Below are 20,893 nucleotides of genomic sequence, written 5' to 3' on the forward strand. Positions count from 1 at the left end.
GACGCGCCTGTGCGCGACCGGGGGCGGAGCCAAACACCACTCTCCGCCTGTCTCCAAGGCCCGAGCCTGACGAACGGAGACACTGACCAATGAGAGCGGAGAGCTGGCGGAAGTCAGCCAGTAAGAACATCGCCCGCGAGCAAGGAAGGCGGGCCTGCGGGAACGACAGCGGGATTAGCCAATAGGTGGAAAAATTGGTGGTGGCTTTGGCTTTCCCGCCCTTTCTCAGCATCGGCTCTGGGGTTGCTGAGACCTGTTTGGGAAGGAAAGGGTTGCTGTCGTTGCTTCTGCTGGCTGCTTTTCACAGATTCCGAGGGTTTCTCCGTGCTAGCGGGAACTCCCTCCGCGGCGGGCACTGTTTCCAGGCCTGGCAGCCCTTCTCCTCAGCGCCTTCCCGCTGGCGTTAGGTTAGCCGCCCAACCTAAAGGAAAGAAACTCGGAAATGGGGTCGGCGTCCCCGCTCCCGCTGCGAGATTGAGGGAAGGGCGCGAAGGAGGGCTTGTCTGCCCATGGCCGCTCCCCCCGGCTGCCCTCCCCCCTCCCCAGGCGGCGTGCGGGCCCGGTTGTCCCCGGGACGGCACAGTCCGCGGTCGCCGGGGCCCAGGCCCGGGCTCGGGGCCAGTTCTCACCCGCTGCAGTTTGAAACCTTTGCTTCTTTTCACAGTTGTCTGCACTGACCGCGCCGGGCAGCGTTCCGGGTGCGCGGAGCCGTCCGTCCCCGCGGAGATTTGGTTCTGGCGGGATTTCCCCAGGCGGGCATTTCAGAAGTATCACCAGGTGGGCAGATGCTGTCCCAAAGTGAGATTTCTCTTTCGTCTGACACGGGGGACCCTGAGTCTTTAAGGAAATGTAACTTGAGTTCGAGGAGAGGAAGGGGCTGAGCTTCTAAGTAAGAGTTTGGAAAAATGCGAGTGAAGGTGTAGACGAGCGTGAGGAAGGAGGGGCCTTTCAAGGTGGAGGCAGAGAGCAGTGTGCCCAGATGAATGGAAAACCTGACAAGTAGGTGGAAGAGTTAGGAGTTAATTCAGTAATCAGTAACCATTGTTAATTGCTGCCCCTCCTTTCCTGTTTCTGGCCTGAGTGACTGGCATTACACGTCTGCCAAGGCATCCACCTGTGAGTTCACCGTCAAACAGTCACCGAGTGATTTGTTGGCACTGTTTGGAGGCGCTGTGCTGGGTATTGGGGATTCAGGGGTTGGCAAAATAGACCTGTGCCTGCCCTAACGGTCCTTGACAGCAGGGGTCAGATGCTACAGAAGTAAACAGGCAAATGTGTGAATTACAAGAAATGCAAGTGCATGGAAGGGAAGAAACAGTGCTTTGAGAGAAGCAGAGTAAATGGAATTTAGAAAGGGTGTAATTTAGCAGTGTTCCACGAAGAAAGAGCAAGTATAAAGGCTCTTGAAGTGAGAAAGACTTGTCCCTTGTGAAGGGACTTAAAGCAGGCTAGTTTGGCTGCTGTAATTCTGACCAGATCCCTCTACTTCCTGAATATCAAATCTGGCTTTTTTTATTTGCTGTGTGTATTGCCACTGATTCAGTTTAGCCTTTGTCATTTTTCTCCTGGATCAGTGCAAAAACCTGTTAACTAATGTCCTATTCTCTTCCTCCTTCATTGCACCCTCCACTCTTTCTAAAATACAAATCTTACTATATCTTCCTTTAACCTCACTGACTTGAGAACAAAATTCAAACCCTTAGCATGGCATAGAAAGCCCTACCTTTTTCTGGCCCCTGCTCATCTTATGTTTTGTTGCTTCTCCCTACCACCCCTGAAACTCCATCTTGCCTTTGCACATGTCTTTGCTTGAAACAGTCCTCAGTCTCAGCTTCTCCCTGGCTAACTTTTAATTATCTTTCAAGGGCCACCCCAGACATCACTTTCTTCAGTATGTCTTCCTTGACACCCCTGATTTGGATTAAGTGCCCTGTATGACCCAGTGTATTCTACTGTCATCAGTCCTTGTCATGCTGAATTGTGTTGGTCTGCCTTGGCGCGCGGAACTCTTTTTTTAGGTTGTCATTGTTTGCTTGGTACAGTACCTAGTACCATGAAAATGTCACTTGGCTAATGAAAAGAAAGAATACTAACTCATGTTTAGGCCACTTAGATAGGCAGTGTGGTCTGTGGAAAGACTTGAGTTTGAATCCAGACTCCTTTACTTACTAGTTGTGTGATCTGGGTGAGGGATTTAATATTATCTATTTTGTCATTTGTAAAACTGAAAATAGCAATACCTATTTTACAGGTTGTGACCGAGCACCAATTCAATAATGTATGAGAAAGTATTTAGCACTGTACCTAGCGTGTAATAAATACCCAATAAATGTTAACTTCTTTCCTTAACAGGAAATTCATTTTCTCACTTGCCACTCTCTACCCCTTAGCCTTCGTGTCATTGATTCAAATTTTGATGAAAATGGAGTCAGATTGACAGAAACTGGTTCTCATCACAGACAATAGTAATCCCTTTAGTGACTTATACATCTTGTTTAGAGATGAATGAAATATATTGAGGCCCACAGACTGAAGGAAAATGGATGGAAGTTTTCTGGCATCTGTAAACAGAAAAACTGCCTATTAACTATTTTATAAAGCAAGTGTGTTAGTGAATAAAGTCTAATTTACAGTGAACTAGGGTTGCAAAGAAGGCAGCATGAGCTCATAAGGAGCACATCTAACCAGAGAATCTTAGGTACTAGCATCTATAAATTATAAATACTAAACATTAACAAATGATTCAGCTTTGCTGGATTCAACCCAGTAAGATACAGTGGAATGGTTCTCGTAGTGTGGTCCCTAGGCAGCAGTATCAGCACCACCTAGAACTTGTTAGAAATGCAGATTCTGACCCCCAGCCACACCTACTGAATCAGAAAGTGGGGTGGGGCTCATCAAGGCCTGCAGGGGATTCTGGTGCACACTAAAATGTGAGAACCACCAGTATAGTACATGTAATATATATAGTATATAGTATAGTATAAGCTATGGTACAGAGTTCCAAAGCCCTTTTCAAAACGGAGGCACTTATTCCTTCACCTCCTGAGAGTGTTGACCGATCATTGCCCGGTAGTCTCTTCCCAGGAATTGTACTCATCCAGAAGGAGCTGCATCACCCAAGGTTAACGCCTTTTCAGCGGGCAGCCTACTTCCAACGACTGGTGGAAGTGGGGTAACTGCACAGCTGCTTTGCCTTAATTTGGGACAACTCTGAAGGGCCGTTCCAGCTCCAGAATTTTCTGTGTGATTAACACCAGTGCTTGAACTGTATGGCAGTTCAACTTCTCCCTCTACTTAATCCTGCTTCCTTCATTTTCTTATAGTAATGTTGCCAAGAGTATTACTGTGGAATCACAGTAAACTTCTTGAAGGCAATTAGAGTCTGCTGGGAAGCCTGATCTAAGACGATGGCTTTTCTCTGCAAAAATTTAGTTACTTTTTGATAGGGCAGTATATTCACATGTACAAAAATTTAAAGGTACAAAGGCTGAACAGTGAAAAGACCTTCTCCAGTTATCCATTTTACCTATACATAGGCAGCCAGTGTTGTCAGTATAGTAGAAGTATTTCAGCCTTTAGAGAGGAGAGCCTTAATGATTACCTAGTTTTTGCGGTGCACGGGCCTCTCACTGTTGTGGCCTCTCCCGTTGCGGAGCGCAGGCTCTGGACGCGCAGGCTCAGCGGCCATGGCTCACGGGCCCAGCCGCTCCGCGGCATGTGGGATCTTCCCGGACCGGGGCACGAACCCGCGTCCCCTGCATCGGCAGGCGGACTCTCAACCACTGCGCCACCAGGGAAGCCCTGATTCCAGGAGTTTTTAATCCCTGTGTTCAGTTTTAAATTTCCCTTTAACACTGCAGTACTCCCCCTAAATATTATAAAGCCTTTAAGAGACAGAAATTTTCTTCTAGTCAGTCTAGTAAAGGACAAATTCTTTTTATTTTTTAAAACATCCCTGCTCTTCCCTTGTGGTCCAGTGGGTAAGACTCCGAGCTCCCATTGCAGGGAGCCCGGGTTCAATCCCTGGTTGGGGAACTAGATCCCACATGCATGCTGCAACTAAAGAGTCCGCACGCCGCAACTAAGAAAGTCCGCATGCTGCAGCGAAGATCCATTGTGCCTCAACTAAGACCCGGTGCCGCCAAAAATAAATAAATAAATATTAAAAAGAAAAAAAATCTCTGGAGGTTTATGCCAGATCCCAGTGGCTGGGCAGCTATTTCCACGAGCCAGAACCTGCCGGGTTCTAATGAGGTCAATCAGGATGCAGTATCCACCTACCTACATTCAGCTTTGTGATTCTGAGGCTGGGACTCTGCAAACATTTCTGCTTTGCCTTCTGCTTCCCCGCTAGGCTTTGCCAGTAGGGAGCACTAGAGGGAAACTCCAAGAGTGGAGGAGGGAGAAGGGACTTTTTCCTTTCTGTGTGCTTTCTGTCCCTCCGAGGATCATCACCCAGCCAATGCTTCTTTACTCTGGCAGCAGCAGTTCCTTTGGTAGGAGCAGCTAAATCAGCTTTTCCAACATTTGTGAAGCCAGCCTCATTGCTCCCTCCCCCTTCACGAGCAACCAGCCAGCTCCTTCCTTAGAGGTTTGAGTTCTTCCTAGCTTCACAGGGCCCTTCCTCTAGGTTTCTAAGGTTTTCCCTTTGTTTCTTCAAGGTAACTACTATTTGTTAACCTCTATGACACCTTAGAGTTCTCTTTTTACCCTTTAACAGTTAACTTTGTATTCAGTTACCAATACTTTGTTAGTTCTCTCTGTTCAAATAACTGGTGTTTTCTGCAACCTGAATGGACCTTGACTGATAAGCCTATGATATATATATTTCCAGTTTTTTATTATGGAAAGTTTTAAACATATACAAAGTAAAAATAGTAAAATGAACCTGGTGTTCCCTTCACACAACTGTAATGATCATCAACTCATGGCCACTTTTGTTTTATTTTACATTCATATATACATCTGCCCCTCCCCTCACTGGATTATGTTGAAGCAAATCCAAAGTAAAGGAAAGGGGCAGCAAATCTTTTTACAGGAAAATAGTTTCCTTACAAAAACCTTGGGTCATCTTGAATTTGTGCAATGTGCATGCATTGCTTACCTAAACAAGACAAAAAAGAGCAAACAAAAAGCAAGCAGAATGAAGAAGAAAAGATTAGAGAGAAAAATAAATGAAATAGAGAAGAAAAACAATAGGAAAAAAATTAATGAAATCAAAAGTTGGTTCTTTGTAAAGTTCAACAAAATTGACAAATCTTTAGACTGAACAAGAAAAAAAGAAGATTCAAATTACTAAGAAGTTAAAGGGGAAATCACTACTGACCTTACAGAAATAAAAAGGACTATCAGGGAGTACTTTTGAACAATTGTGTGCCAGTAAGTTAAATAACCTAGATGAAATGGGCAAATTCCTAGAAAGATATAATAAACTACCGAAACTGACTCAAGAAAAAAATAGAAAATCTGATAGACCTATGACAAGTAAATTGAATTAGTGACTTAAAATCTTCCTACAAAGAAAAGCCCAGTCTTCACTGTTGAACTCTATCAAATGTTTAAAAAAGAATTAATACCAGTCCATCACAAACTCTTCCAAAAAATAGAAGGGTACATTTCCCCATTCATTATATAATGCCAGTGTTACTCTAATACCAAAATGAGACAAAGATACAACAACAAAAAACCCCACTGGCCAATATCCTTTTAATCCAATCAATATGCCATATTAATAGAATAACAGGCAAAGACCACATGATCATCTCAATGAAGGCAGGAAAAGCATATAACAAAATGCAACACTTCATCAAAAAAAAACATTCAACAGCTAGGAGTAGAAGGGAACTTCTTTAACCTGATATATGTCATCTGAAAAACACACAGCTAATATACTTAACAGTAAAAGAATACTCACTCCTGAGATCCGGAACAACATGAGGATGTCTACTGTTGCCACTTTTATTTAACATTGTACTGGAGCTTCTAGTAAGGGCAATTAGGCAAGAAAAAGAAATAAAAGTCATCCAGATTGGAAAGGAAAAAGTTATCTCTTCACAGATGACATGATCTTGTATATATGGAAAATCTTAAGGAATCCACTTAAAAAGCTATTGAGGGACTTCCCTGGTGGTCCAGTGGTTAAGACGTCGCCTTCCAATGCAGAGGGTGTGGGTTCGATCCCTGGTTGGGGAGCTAGGGTCCCACATGCCTTGCGGCCAAAAGACCAAAACATAAAACAGAAGCAATATTGTAACAAATTCAATAAGTCTTTAAAAATGGTCCACATCAAAAGAAAAAACTTGGGGGCTTCCCTGGTGGTGCAGTGGTTGAGAGTCTGCCTGCCGGTGCAGGGGACACGGGTTCGTGCCCCGGTCCCGGAAGATCCCACATGCCTCAGAGCAACTAAGCCTGTGCGCCACAACTACTGAGCCTGTGCTCTAGAGCCCGTGAGCCACAACAACTGAGCCTGTGTGCCGCAACTACTGAAGCCCATGCACCCAGAGCCTGTGCTCCACAACAAGAGAAGCCACCGCAATGAGAAGCCCGCACACCGCAACGAAGAGTAGCCCCCACTTGACACAACTGGAGGAAAGCCCACGTGCAGCAAGGAAGACCCACGTGCAGCAAGGAAGACCCAAAAGAGCCAAAAATGAATAAAAATTAAAAAGAAAAAGAAGCTTAAAAAAAAAAGTCAGTTGTGGGACTTCCCTGGTGGTTCAGTGGTGAAGAATCCACCTTACAATGCAAGGGACGCAGATTCGATCCCTGGTCAAGGAACTAAGATCCCACATGCCATGGGGCAACTAAGACCGTGCGCCACAACTACTGAGCTCTCACGCCTCAGCTAGAGAGCCTGTGTGCCACAGACTACAGAGCCCACGTGCCCTGAAGCCTGCACACCACAACTAGAGAGAAACCCACACGTCACAATGAAAGATCCCGCATTCCTCAACGAAGATCCCGCGTGCCACAACTAAGACCCAACGTGCCAAAATAAGTAAAATAAAAAAATAAATAATAAAATAAATCTTTTAAAAAGTCAATTGTATTCCATATATTAGCAATGAATAAACTGAAAAGCACTTCCATTTATGATAGTATCTAAAAGAATAAAGTACTTGGGAGTAAATTTCACAAAAGAAGCACAAGACATACTTTGAAAACTACAAAACATTGGTGAAAAAAATTAAAGATCTAACCAGAATCTCAGCTTGCTTCTTTGTACTCATTGACAAAACCATCCTAAAATTCATATGGGAATATAAGAGAGCAAGAATAGGCAAAATAATCTTGAAAAAGAATGAAGTTGGAGGACTCACATTTCTCGATTTTAAAACTCATATCTGCTTATTTTCATAAAAGTAGAAATATTACCTTTTAATAAATCAAAGTCTTGGGCAAATGCTAAATCTTGGACAAATGGGACACGGAGACAACAGACAAAAATGGGACTGTCTAGAACAAACACTACCTGTGGGAAGGTTGGGGATGGATGGAGACAGTTAAGAACAAGACTTCTCAATTTCCTTTTCATTTTCTTTTGATTTTGAAATATGTAAACATCTATTTTAAAAGTTAAAGAGAGGGCTTCCCTGGTGGCACAGTGGTTAAGAATCCGCCTGCCAATGCAGGGGACGTAGGTTCGATCCCTGGCCCAGGAAGATCCCACATGCCGCAGAGCAACGAAGCCCGTGCGCCACAACTACTGAGCCTGAGCTCTAGAGCCTGCAAGCCACAACTACTGAGCCCACATGCCACAGCCACCAAAGCCTGTGTGCCTAGAGCCCATGCTCCGCAACAAGAGAAGCCACCGCAATGAGAAGCCCATGCACCACAACGAAGAGTAGCCCCCACTCGCTGCAACTAGAGAAAGGCTGCGCGCAGCAACGAAGACCCAACACAGCCAAAAATAAATTAAAAAAAAAAGTTAAAGAGAAAAGCAAGAGATAAAATAGTGTATAGAATGCCATCTGGGGCTTCCCTGGTGGCACAGTGGTTGAGAGTCCACCTGCCGATGCAGGGGACACGGGTTCGTGCCCTGGTCCGGGAGTATCCCACATGCCGAGGATCCCACATGCCGCGGAGCGGCTGGGTCTGTGAGCCATGGCCACTGAGCCTGTGCGTCCGGAGCCTGTGCTCCGTGATGGGAGAGGTCACAACAGTGAGAGGCCTGCGTACCGCAAAAAAAAAAAAAAAAAAAAAGAATGCCATCTGTTTATTAAAAAAAAAAACCCACCTGTCTATAGTTTCTTCTTATTTTAAAAAATATTTATTTATTTGGTTGCATCAGGTCTTAGTTGCGGCACACAGGATCTTTGGTGCGGCATGTGGGCTCAGTAGTTGCGGTGCTCTCGGGTTTAGTTGCCCCCCAGCATGTGGGATCTTAGTTCCCCAACCAGGGATGGAACCTGTTTCCCCTGCATTGGAAAGTGGATTCTTAACCATTGGACCACCAGGGAAGTCCCTATAGTTTCTTTTTTTTTTTTAAACATCTTTATTGGAGTATAATTGCTTTACATTGTTGTATTAGTTGCTGCTGTATAACAAAGTGAATCAGCTATACATATACATATATCCCCATATCTCCTCCCTCTTGCGTCTCCCACCCTCCCTATCTAGGTGGACACAAAGCACTGAGCTGATCTCCCTGTGCTATGCATCTGCTTCCCACTAGCTATCTATTTTACATTTGGTAGTATATATAAGTCTATGCCACTCTCTCACTTCGTCCCAGTTTACCCTTCCCCCCCCATGTCCTCAAGTTCATTCTCTACATCTGCGTCTTTATTCCTGTCCTACCCCCAGGTTCTTCAGAACCTTTTTTTTTTTTTTAGATACCATATATATGTGTTAGCATACGGTATTTATTTTTCTTTTTCTGACTTCACTCTGTATGAAAGTCTCTAGGTCCATCCACCTCACTACAAATAACTCAATTTCGTTTCTTTTTATGGATGAGTAATATTCCATTGTATATATGTGCCACATCTTCTTTACCCATTCAAATAATATGGAACGCTTCACAAATTTGCATATCATCCTTGCGCAGGGACCATGCTAATCTTCTCTGTGTTGTTCCAATTTTAATATATGTGCTGCCTAAGTGAGCATCCTATAGTTTCGTTTTAAACAATATTCTGAGGCTCCTCAAATTTGACTTGTAGTCAGTGAAAAGACAAAAGTATAAGAAATTCTCTTTTTATTCCAAGTAAAAAGTTTCTCAGCTTGCTGTAAAAGAAAAGGTTAGGATTATAGTATGTAATAGTTTAACACAGACATTTGGTCAAAAATGAGTAAGAAATAAAAATTCTATTTTTTATTTATTTCTATAAAACCTATAGCTATCTTTTGGGTAGGTTCCTAGAAATGGAATTGCTGGATCAAAGGGTAACTTCTTAGGTAATTTGCTAGGTATTGCCAAATGTTTTCACAGGGGATTTTGTGGTCCCACAGCAATATATGAATGTGCCTGTTTACCCACAGAATTGCCAATGGCTGCCAATGGAGTTTGTTGTCAGACGGTTGGGTTGGTTTTTTTTCCTCAGCTGGTAGGTGGGAAATGGTATCTCAGTATAGCTGCTTAAATTTTCATTTCTCTTATGAATGAGATTGAACATATAACTATGGACCATTTGTATAGCTTTTTTTCCTGTGGATTGTCTGTATCTAGTTCTTATACACACGTGATTTGCTTTTTACCTTGATGTATTCAGAATCCCCAGGACCCAAATAAAGGATCCAGAAACTGCCATGGCAGAATAGTCATATTTTCTTAACTGTTGCCACTCTGCCTGTAAGTAAGGCTATAATGCCACAAAATAAATAGTTCTAGCACAGGGAACTGAAAAACTGCCAGTTATGGAGAGTTTAGCTCTTCTTCTGGGAACCTGGATCAGTCTGGAGAGTTGTAACTGGAACATTATGTGTGTCAGTCATCTATTAGTATTTATTGAATTTTAACAACGGTAGAGTACCTTCTCCTGAGCATAGTAACCTGTGTGCTCCTTGTTTCAAAGTTAGTACAGTGAAAACATCACAATGCCCGGTCACTGAATCCTGGGAAGACCAAGTTTGTGGGCTTGATGGGCACGTGGAAAGGCCCCCTGTTGGGCCTAAAGAATCAAAGAATGACCACTGCCTCCTGCTCTACTCTGGAACACACCCTAGCAATATCAGGCCTGGTCCTTAGAGGGCAAATGAAAGCAGCTTTTAGGGAAAATAGAAGAGCTAGCCCCATCAAAGTGTGACCTTTGAAGGCTAAATCGTAGGTGCAGTGTAGAAACTCCAAAACAAAAGCCCCCAAAATTCCCCATAAACTTGTTTCTTGTCCACAAAAGAGAAAACCTTGAGCTGACGAAAGCTGGGGAGAGTTGAGCAGTTGTATCCGAAAGAGAACTTGCAGTCCCCACCAGAAAAGGTATGGTGTGGAATGAGGAGTAGACAAATGAAATCCCACTGCTCTGATGAGTCACTTTCCTGAGTGATGTCACCAGCTGGGTTTTCACTGCTGGAAAGTCAGCAGCTGCTGGACTAGAACATTCCACATTGCTGACAACAGATCTCCTTCCATCAGAAGACTGTTTTCTTTTATTCTTCCTCAGAACCTAACATGCTTTCTCTTTTTACATTATTTATACTAGGGTGGGGAATCTGCCTTTCTGACCTGAACTATGCATTATAGAGGACACTATATATTCATAGGGTGGTTTCTGAATTCTGAGCAAAATCTTCAAGATCAGAAGCAGCTAGATGTAGGTATAATTTTTTTTAATGTACAGACAAAAATACCTCACTGTAGGTCTTATAACAAATTATTCATTAACAATAATTTCTTAACACAAAAGCTAAGGGTAACTGGGTCCCTGTACCCAGCTGAAAGAATTCTCAGCAATCACTTCATTTATTGACTTATTAATTTTATATGCAAGTTGTTTACCTGAAAGACAAATACACACAAAGTAGAACAGATCTGTGAAATGCAACCAGCAAATGCTCCATTTATCAGAACTCACGGAATACAGACATTTTCTCTAAATCTGGAGGCTGGAGAGTTGTTTTACCACCAGAGAAGGTATATTTGCCTGTGCCAGATTGAATGGAACCTAAAATAATGAAAATTAAATTACTTTTCAATTTAATTTCTGCATAAGAGTTGTTGGCTTTGTGGCACAGCTTAAAAATATGTACATTAGAAAATACCACAGGAAACAGCCATCAATGTACCTAACATGAACTCCTTATTAAACCTATTTAGTTAATACATTTTTTTCAATATATATCAATACATACATAAATGTGATTCGCCATTTAATACTGTTGAGATTTTTTTAAACTAGCAAAAAATTTCAAAAGGATGTACGCTAAATTATTTAACAGTAGTTACCTTTAAGAAGTGGGTTTGGAGAAAGAGAGCACATTCATTTTTATTTCTTTACAGTGATTCTCTTCTGTTCACATTTGTTAAAATAAGTATGCATTAATTTTTTAAAAAATATTTATTTATTTGACTGCGCTGGGTCGTAGTTGTGGCATGTGGGATCTTTTTTTTAGTTCCAGCATGTGGGATCTAGTTCCCTGACCAGGGACTGAACCCAGGCCCCCTGCATTGGGAGCACAGTCTTAACCACTGGACCACGAGGGAAGTCCCTGCATTAATTTTTATAATGAAGGAAAGTTAGGAGATTATAACTGCCAAAAACAATGCCCGTCAATTATGAGGGGTAGTGAATAAATGAGGCCAAAGACAGGGCAGTTTTGAGGGTGGGATATCTAGGGAGAGCTTCCTGGAAGAGTCTCAAAGTTGAGAAGATGGGGAAGCCTGTGTGATGGTTGTGTCTTGGCCAGTCTTGTACCCATGGGCTCGAGAGCTTTAGTCCATCCTCCCCAACCTCTGTTCTATAAACTACCCATGGGAATCCTGATCTATAGTTGAATAAATGGACCACTGCTCATTCTTACTGACTTGGCTATTTCTTGGTTTGACATCTAGGATAGGGAAAATACAAAATGACATAAAAGGAGCTATTTTCAGGTCCACATTGCTTTATGTCACTGATTTCGTATTGAGTACCTACCTGGTTCCAGTCCACTCGGCAATGTGACTTGTGTAACCATTTGTGTTCTGGCGAGGACATGATTTTAACAGATAGAGGGTGTGCTGTTGGTACTTATGATTGAATTGGGGATCTTAAGCTGTTTGCCCTGATAGAAGACTAGCATTTTATTTTTTAATCGTTGATACAAATGAATCAAATTGGCATGTTTTTCTTTTATCTTTTTTAACTTGGGGAACTATTTTAAATTTTGTTCTCAGATACGTATCCTGAAAACAATGAGTGTGACCCACAGTTTCTACATCTGACTGCCTTCGGGCAGAAATCACATGAGGTTCTGCAGAGCTTTGTGGAATACCTGTGGATTCATCACGTGTCATCTTAGGCTCCTAGCATAGGAGTGTTCTCCTTTCTGTGGCAGTGTGGTATAGCAGATGAGAGAACCAATTTAGATGTGTGTTCACTCTTGCCACTGACTAGTTTGGAGCCTTTTATTGGGCCCACTGAGAGGTCTACCAGAGTACTACAGAAGAGAAGTTACCTCTTGAGTGGGGAATATCTTCTTTTATGGTTTCACTGCTGCTGTTTCTTTAAGGAGTAAAGGCCTGGGCCAGGAATGATGTTGCAAATCTACTTCTTTATTTCTCGACTGCCTGGATTGAGGCTTGGTTACTAGTGAGGGAGACTGGTTTACTCCGATCTCATTAGGAACCTCTCACTTAAAAAAAAAAATTTTTTTATTTATTTATTTATTTTGGTTGTGCCGGGTCTTAGTTGTGGCACGCGGGCTCTTCGTTGTGCCATGTGGACTCCTTAGTTGCGGCATGTGGGAATCTAGCTCGCCGACCAGGGATCGAACCCGGCCGCCCTGCGTTGGGAGTGTGGAGTCTTACCCTCTTGACCACCAGGGAAGTCCCTCTTCATCTTTTTTTTTTTAGACAATTTTAAAAATATTTTATTTATTTATTTTTGCGTTGGGTCTTTGCTGCTGCGCGTGAGCTTTCTCGAGTTGAGGCGAGTGGGGGCTACTTTTCATTGCAGTGTGTGGGCTTCTCATTGCCGTGGCTTCTTGTCGTGGAGCACGGGCTCTAGGTGTACAGGCTCAGTAGTTGTGGTGCGTGGGCTTAGTTGCTCCACGGCATGTGGGATCTTCCCGGACCAGGGCTCGAACCCGTGTCCCCTGCATTGGCAGGTGGATTCTTAACCACTGCGCCAGCAGGGAAGCCCCTCTTCATCTCTTCTTGATGGAAGCACGAGCAAGGAGGAGCACCTACTGGACCTGGTCAAAGCCCAGTGCTAGTGCTCACTACCCGTGAGCCTGGAGCCCGTGCCCCGGCGACGGGACCTCGCCCCTCCCAGGTCCTGACTGTATGATGAGAACACGGACCAGGGCTCTGAGCTGATTCTCCTACTCCTTCCTTCCTCTGTCCACCTACGCTGGGCCCACTTCCTCCCTGGGGTCTGGGGAAGCGACTTCTCAGGATTTGAGATCGCACAGAGGTGTTTTACTGAGGAGGGAGATAAGTCTAGTAAGTTTGAGCTGCAACCCATCCTAGCCTCCTGAAGACCCAGGGTCACGTGAACCAGGACTTTTGAACCCTAAATATACCTCAGCCCAATGTGACTTAGTTCCTTCTAGTTCTTCCTAAAAGCTTTCTGTTCTTTCTCCGGACTAAACTGTAAGTTCCACTCGGACCGTGGACCATATTTTCTACACCTAGTATATAATACACGGCATATAGTAGCTACCTAATAATGAACTGAATGAATGAATTTACAAATGGTATGACCTCACAAAGGTTATTTAAAAAGGTTTCATCACTGACCACCAGGTGGCTCTCATTTTCTTGAGAACCAAAGGCTTGACTTCTCTGGGGAAACTAGACACTGTTGTAGGACCTTAGGATTTTTAAGTGTTAAAGATACTAGCTCAGTCACGCTATTAGTTTATGACAGATTCGGGGATAGTACCTAGCTTACAACATCCACAATACCGAAACTATGAAGTAAAACCCCTATTCCTTGAGGCGCTGGCTCCAATAGAACTCCTCAGGTTATAGCCTGGCTACATCTAGTCCTTAAATTTGTTAGGTGACAACTTCATACCAAGCTAAAAAATTCAGCGGGGCTATGGCAGAACTAATGCGTCAGGGTAAAAGCTTCCTGACCTCTGTCAGTTGGTGGCAAGTGAGGTAATTTTTACCAGAACTTTTGTGATTTCTGCAGCGAGTCTCAAAGAGTGATCCTCAACTAGCAGCATCAGCATCACCTGGGAACTTGTTAGAAATGTAGCTTCTCAGGTTCCACCCAGATCTGCGCACTCAGAAACTTGGCAGGGTGGGTGGGTGGCGGGGGTAGGTGGCTCAGTAATCAGCTCTCCAGGTGACTCCAGTGCACACTCAAGGGTCCTCTGTGCTAGTAAAAGCCCCAGATTTCCCCAGTGAGGGGGCTACCAATACAATGCTCCATGATTCCATTTGCAAACTTTTCCCATGATTAGTTATTTGGGGGTTTAAGTGGTAGTGCGGGTAACGTGGGCAACAGGAGTCACAAGGTGAAAGCCGTATGTTCAGGGAATGCTCTGCCATCCTCAGTTTCTTTTATTCCCTCTAGCAGAGATTCCCAGCCTTTCATCCCTTTCTCTTCGTACCGCAGGCCACTGGTTCTCATCCCTGACTGACTAGACTCCCTTGGAGTCTCAGGAATTAAGAGGTAGAACAGAACGCACAAAACACTGGGTTTATGTCCCCCAAATTCTGATCCAGTTGGTCTGGATGGTGCCTGGGCATGAGTATTCAAGGCTCTCCAAGTGGTTCTGCAGTCAGCATTGAGCACTGCCAGGTCAAAGAAGTGGACAGTCACAGGAAAATTACATACGTGTGTGGGCTGGGGTGGTGATAGGAGTAATTTATAGTAAGAGCCTCTAATACAGAGATCGATCATAGGGAGAACTAAAGGATTAAGCTATCTTAGGTCTTTTCCAACCCCACCCCTTATCTTCAGAAAAGCATGATTTACATACCAGTCTAGTTCAGTGGTTCTCAAAGGGTGATCCAGAAACCTACAGAGGCCTAAGACTTTTAGGGAGTCCAGAAGTCTAATCTACTTTCCTAACAACATTGTTAGCTGCCTTGTTCACTTTCATTCTCTCACAAGTTTTTAAGTTTTCCAGAGGCTAAATGATGCGAGGTCACTGCTCTATAGCAGATGGAACACGTACTTATGTTGTTTTTGTCTCGGAAACAATTCAGTTTCTAATAGATAGGTATCAATTGATAAAGCCCTGAAAGATAAAAGCTCCTTGAAGGTCTTCAGTAAATTTTAAGGACGTAAAGGGGTTCGTGAAACCAAAAAATTTGGAACTACAGCCAGGATGCATGGACATAAAATTTTTATTTTTCCTTTAGCTTGGGGTATAGGAGACTGGCCTAATCTACTCTCTAAGCAGTCAGTTATGATAAATGAGTGAACACATGGGGTAGCAGTTTCTTTACAGCCTTTGGAAATGATAGGGCCTAAAAGCAGGTAGAATAGAAAGAAATTAGGGGAAGCAACAAGTGGCCCGTCTGGAATATGAACCAAAGTATGAAACTATGTGCAACTTTGATTTACTCCACAGATTGCTTACTAACTAGAAAAGGGTTTTGGGAACCCAGAGGGTCTAGAACTGGCTGTATTTCAGATGAAATGTGCAACAGCTTTTAAGTCATTTCAAGTGGGAACTCACCCAATTCCAGACCCATTTACGAACCCCAGCAGATGGTGTGTGGTATTTCCCTCCTGGTCACCACGTAATCCCTTAAATTAGAGACACCAGCACAAGATTATCATTCACTTTTTCGCATACTTTATTTGTTACAAACATACAATTTTTTAAATATAGACTGTAAAACTCCATCTGCAAAAGTCTGCTATTGTAAGGAGTGCACACCAGCAGTAAGGATTTTTTCTCTATGAGTTTTTCTGTCAGTTTTGCTAGTTAGTGGTAAATACGGGACCCGCCATTTTACAGACCTGACTGAAGCTTCTGGTTGTATTCACATTGCTCTATTGAAGCAGCCCTGCTCATCTCTAAATTGACCGGAATTTGAGCTTCAACCTCCAGGCAGTGAGATCAACAGCCCATCTACACTCTTTGAACGGTTTCCAGGAAGTATGATTACTGAATGGGTACTGCATTTCACGGATTTGTTTGAATTGCCCATGCAGCTCTGTGTTTGTTAAAGTGCATTCTTCTTTTAAAAAATAAGAGGAATAATCTTTACTCTTTAACCAAGGTACTTAAAAAAATGAACTTTTTGGTCTCTCAGCAGATATTCCCAAATTGATCCTATCACTACAAATTTTAGTGTTCTATTTACAAATATTTATAGGGTAACAGGCGTAGGGGACCTTATAAAATTAAAGGTGCATTTTCTCTTGAAGCAGAAATCAGTTCTACAAATTCATACATAGGAGTACACACTTGGTTTACAATGCACAAGCATATGGATATTTACAGAGACTGAAGACATCCTCCAAAACCCCCTTTAAAAGTAACTTCTAAACTCTACTTGTAAATCTAGATCAGGAAGCTCTGTCTCCTGCTATCAGGATTTGGTTTTAATTCATTCAAATTACTTCCATAGATTCTCTACTGGCAGGACATCAGTCCCAACTTTGGAGTGAAGAAAAATCTAGTTTAAGGAAGCCCCTGGTAGATATGACTGGCAGTGAAGGTTACTATAGAAAGTGTGTCATCTGGAAATATATATCAAGATGGATAGACTTCTAGAAATGGTCTTGGAAAAACGTCTGCATGAAGGTGCAAAAGGAAGAATTCCTACTAATCATTGTAGAACTTTAGAAAAAAGAAGTCCAAATACACTGATAACTTTAGTTATTATTCAAATATTGATAATCATTGGAAAAATACTCAAATTTACTTGCCTGCTACCATAACATGCAAAACTCTTTTTAAGTGTGCCCTGTACTGATTTAATATCAGTTTCTGGACTTTTCCCAATCTATTAGCTTCTAGGAATCCAGAGAGCTTTTGACACAGAGAGAAAAGGGAGAAAAGGGTTTAACGCCTCATATCTGAACAGTTTAAAATGAAATTCTCAAATTCCTACGATACAAACGTACCTGTTTTTCAAGTTTCTTGGGACTCTCCCTGCAGTTGTATGTCCCTGAAAAAGGAATTTAAAAAGGGAAGAAATCTACTACTTGCCACTCTATTTCCAAATATGTGTAAAGATTTTTCGAGCCAGCCTGATCTTGAAACATAGGGCAAGACTGGGGATAAGAGTTTGCCTTTAAGAAATAAGAGATGATCTAAATCAATTTTCTTGAAAGGTTTACCCATTAATGTCTTCGAAATAGGGAAGAGAAAAAAAGACAAACTCCTTCTTTTGCAATATGCTAGTGGACAATGAACTTGAATAGGTCTATTGCTTTCTCTTCAATACTCTGGGCCCACATTTCATCATACTAAAGGTATGATCAGCCCTCTCTTATCCATGTCAATGGATATTTTACATATAACATAGGGAAAATGAAATATGTTCCTAGATGCAAAATCCCACGTTAATCAAAAGTAGAGTCATACTCTTTCATCAAATCATTTGTTAGAATCACCTATGGAAAAAAATATTTTTGCATCAAATAAAGCTCTGCCCTCTTGTTATTAGAAGTCCTATTGAGCACTGACACTACCAATTTGGCATTTGCTATTGTTTTAACATGGCTTTACCTATCCCCACTGGAATGTCTAATCTGAGAGGCGTTAGATTTTCAAATGAAAAGTAAAAGATTGCAAATAAAGGTGATTACATTGATGGCATATTCTCTATTTCATTAGGAAATATAAAATACATTCATAAAGGTCTTACTTAGATCAGGGGTACAGATATCAATTGGAAATTACTAGAGTAATAAGTCTTCATGATGCAGTAGTATTTTCCAAATTTAATTTTCATACTGACAATTGGACCACATTTACTGAAATAAGAGTCTGTTAAATTCATCAGTAATGAAACTAAGTTTTAAGACTGAGGGCTGGGAACAGCAACTTTAACTAAATAGCAGACAGATACTGATATATCAAGAGAAGTCATCGTTCAGTCTATCTCTTGAAACTTCTGGGGGCTAACACTTGAAAATTAATGACTTTGCTTTTCTAGATTAAAAACAGGGAAATGAGGTTATAATTTGCCATTTCCACCTTATGTCTGGAATTTCAAATGAGGCATTGTCATGTACTTCTTTCTTCTGTGTCTATATTTTTCTTTAGGTAAATGTGGTTTTTTTTTTTCTTTTTTTCTTTTCTACAAACAATCCCCCCCGCCCCCCCCCCGTCCCACCCACACACCCATTATCCAGTTTATTCAATGGGAACAGTAACTGTTTAGGAAGACAGCTAATTGATTTACAGTACTCTAAAACCAACCCTGAAAACTGGTAATCTCATTCATTTACTATAACTTCAGTGCTGTTATTGACAGAAAAAAAAGTTACCTTAAGGCTCAAGGGAAAGTAACTTATTATATTGTGAATGCAGCATTATTTACTCTCCCATCCATTGGAAGCTAGCAAAATGCATTCTAGATCAATAATACAAACTTTCTAACATTAGCAAAGATTTCCACTCTTCTTACACAGTTAGAATGATATTCATAAGCAAATTATCTAGGGGAGCCTGAGAAACCATGATCCATATCACACAAAGATTCCATGTATTCCATGATCAAAAAGTGCTTTATCTTTGAGAAATATGTCAGGGTTAAAATGGAAATATACAATGTAAAATCACGAGACACTTTCTCAAGTGAAGTACAAAGTGGAAAAGGAGCAAAAAGATGGGAGGCTCTGCTCTCTGAACAGGCCTTATGCAGGTGACGTTTAGGGTGTACTAAATTAAAATTGTTTTAAGAGTTAACAGTGGAATTTTACACCACTATATATATTCTAAAACCTGAGATTGGACATCAAAGCAGTCAACTTTTTTATCACAGCAATTCTGATACTTCCTAAAAACAGAAGACAACTCGACTGAATTAATAACTCCAGGGTCAAAAACATTAACTTTCCCCAATCAACAAGGAGACTGATCACAAACGCATTAGACACTAAGAGTGCTGCAGAATGACTCTCGGCAAACGAGTCATTTTACATAAGCAAAAAGTCACTTGTTTCCTTCCCCTTCTCACCGATCAAGGCCACACTATTTTCAAATGAATATCTACTGAGAGATCAGTTGTGCATTGGACAAAGTACCATAATTGGGTTAAAAATGAAAACAAAATTTACAGTGAAGAATACCTATGTGCATGACTTACACACTCAAGCTTCTTAATTTCATCCACCTCAAGAGCAAGGTAGACACAAATGAACAGTTACCTTTTAATACCTTGTGTAGAGCACATTCTACCCCCTGTAAAGCCAGTCAAGGTCATATTTAACAAAGCATCCTCAGCAACTATAGTGCCTGAAGTGTGCAGCCATTTACAGACCACTCAATATGAGGGCATTATTATAACCAGCCTCTTTTGCCCACAACCCTGCATTTTCAGATAAGCCAGGAAAATTGTTTTGTTTTTTGAGAAAACTGAAGCTTGAATCTCTTAAAAGACCTGCAATTTATTGCAAAGTGATTGAGAGGTAACAAAGGAAGTAGTAGGTTAATAGGCTGCCTGCACCAAAGCCTCTCAGTCATTTTGCAGTAAATAATTATGGAAAGTGACTTGACAAGTAGCCATGTGTGCATCACAGCTACAGTCATTTACACCACCTACATGCCTCCCATAGTAACATAGGGTGTCTGGGTTTTTGGTTTGGTTTTCACTTTGATTTTTTGGTGCCATACAGATTTACATTTTGTACTGTGCAGCATATGCACTGAAAATGTTCTTTGCTGGCTAGAACTGCCATTCTACTTGAATGATAGGTAGGGACAATAGAAACCAGAAGGGAAGAGGAGTATCTTGACACAGATTTTTGCTCTTTTGATTCTGTTCCTGAAGTTTGATTTCTCATGTCTGTAACTGCAGTAGTTTGAGAAACAAACATTCTACCAATTATCTGAAGAGGAATTTTAGTTCCCTACTTCTCAAGAATATGACTGTTTTGAACATGTGATTAGCTGGGATGTTTGCCAAAGCTGAAAAACAGCCCTAAATCACTGTTCATAATAGTGGTTGAAAGACAAAACAAAAAAATTGGTTTCCCATAGTCTGTACAATGCCATTTTCTGACTGGAATTAACAAAGATCATTTCCTTTAATAAGCAATACTTTGAATGAGTTCTAAAAGCTAGCCTGTTACTATCACCTGTTTAACAAACCACACACCAAGTGTAGTCTCTATGCTTTGCAGATTTCTATTGTCCCTAGTACTGGAATGAGGATCAGTGAATGCTACAATTAATCCACATCCTCCTGTAATCTTCCTGCAGTGAGAAGAGGCCGTGAACCACCCCCTGCAGGAGAAACAAACCTTTGAGATTGGTTAAGACTTAAAAACCCACCACTATGACGTTTACCACTTAATCTTACATAGGCAGGTCAAAATTTTAATATAAATTACTTTTTCCAACACATAGCTTATGCATTCTTTGCTCCTTTTTTTGGAGGATTCTCAAATTGATATCTAAAGATTTACATATGATATACTACTGTTATATGGTCTAATGACTAAGAAAATTTCTCTGGTAACCAAAGCTGATGCCATATATGGTAGTGTTCTTGGCATATACTCTATATGCCTCAGACCACTTCCACATTCTTTCTGTTCAGCTAATTATAGCTTAGTAGCCACTGGTGAAGGACTGTGAAGACCCTGTCATTTCTACAGAGTAG

At 41.7% G+C, this 20,893-nt stretch overlaps 1 long non-coding RNA gene and 1 other non-coding gene across 2 annotated transcripts; one reads left to right on the forward strand and one right to left on the reverse strand.

Annotated features, from left to right (window-relative positions):
- Window positions 1–248: 248 nt before the first annotated feature.
- LOC132524885 (uncharacterized) lies at window positions 249–12,529 on the forward strand. Its single transcript, XR_009542076.1, has 3 exons — window positions 249–407; window positions 665–777; window positions 12,317–12,529. It is a non-coding gene; the product is annotated as an uncharacterized LOC132524885 (long non-coding RNA).
- On the reverse strand, window positions 9,008–9,114 carry LOC132525008 (U6 spliceosomal RNA). The gene has a single exon (XR_009542143.1). It is a non-coding gene; the product is annotated as a U6 spliceosomal RNA (small nuclear RNA).
- Window positions 12,530–20,893: the final 8,364 nt, after the last annotated feature.

Source organism: Lagenorhynchus albirostris, chromosome 8, assembly GCF_949774975.1.
Source record: "Lagenorhynchus albirostris chromosome 8, mLagAlb1.1, whole genome shotgun sequence".
Classification (NCBI taxonomy): Eukaryota; Metazoa; Chordata; class Mammalia; order Artiodactyla; family Delphinidae; genus Lagenorhynchus; species Lagenorhynchus albirostris.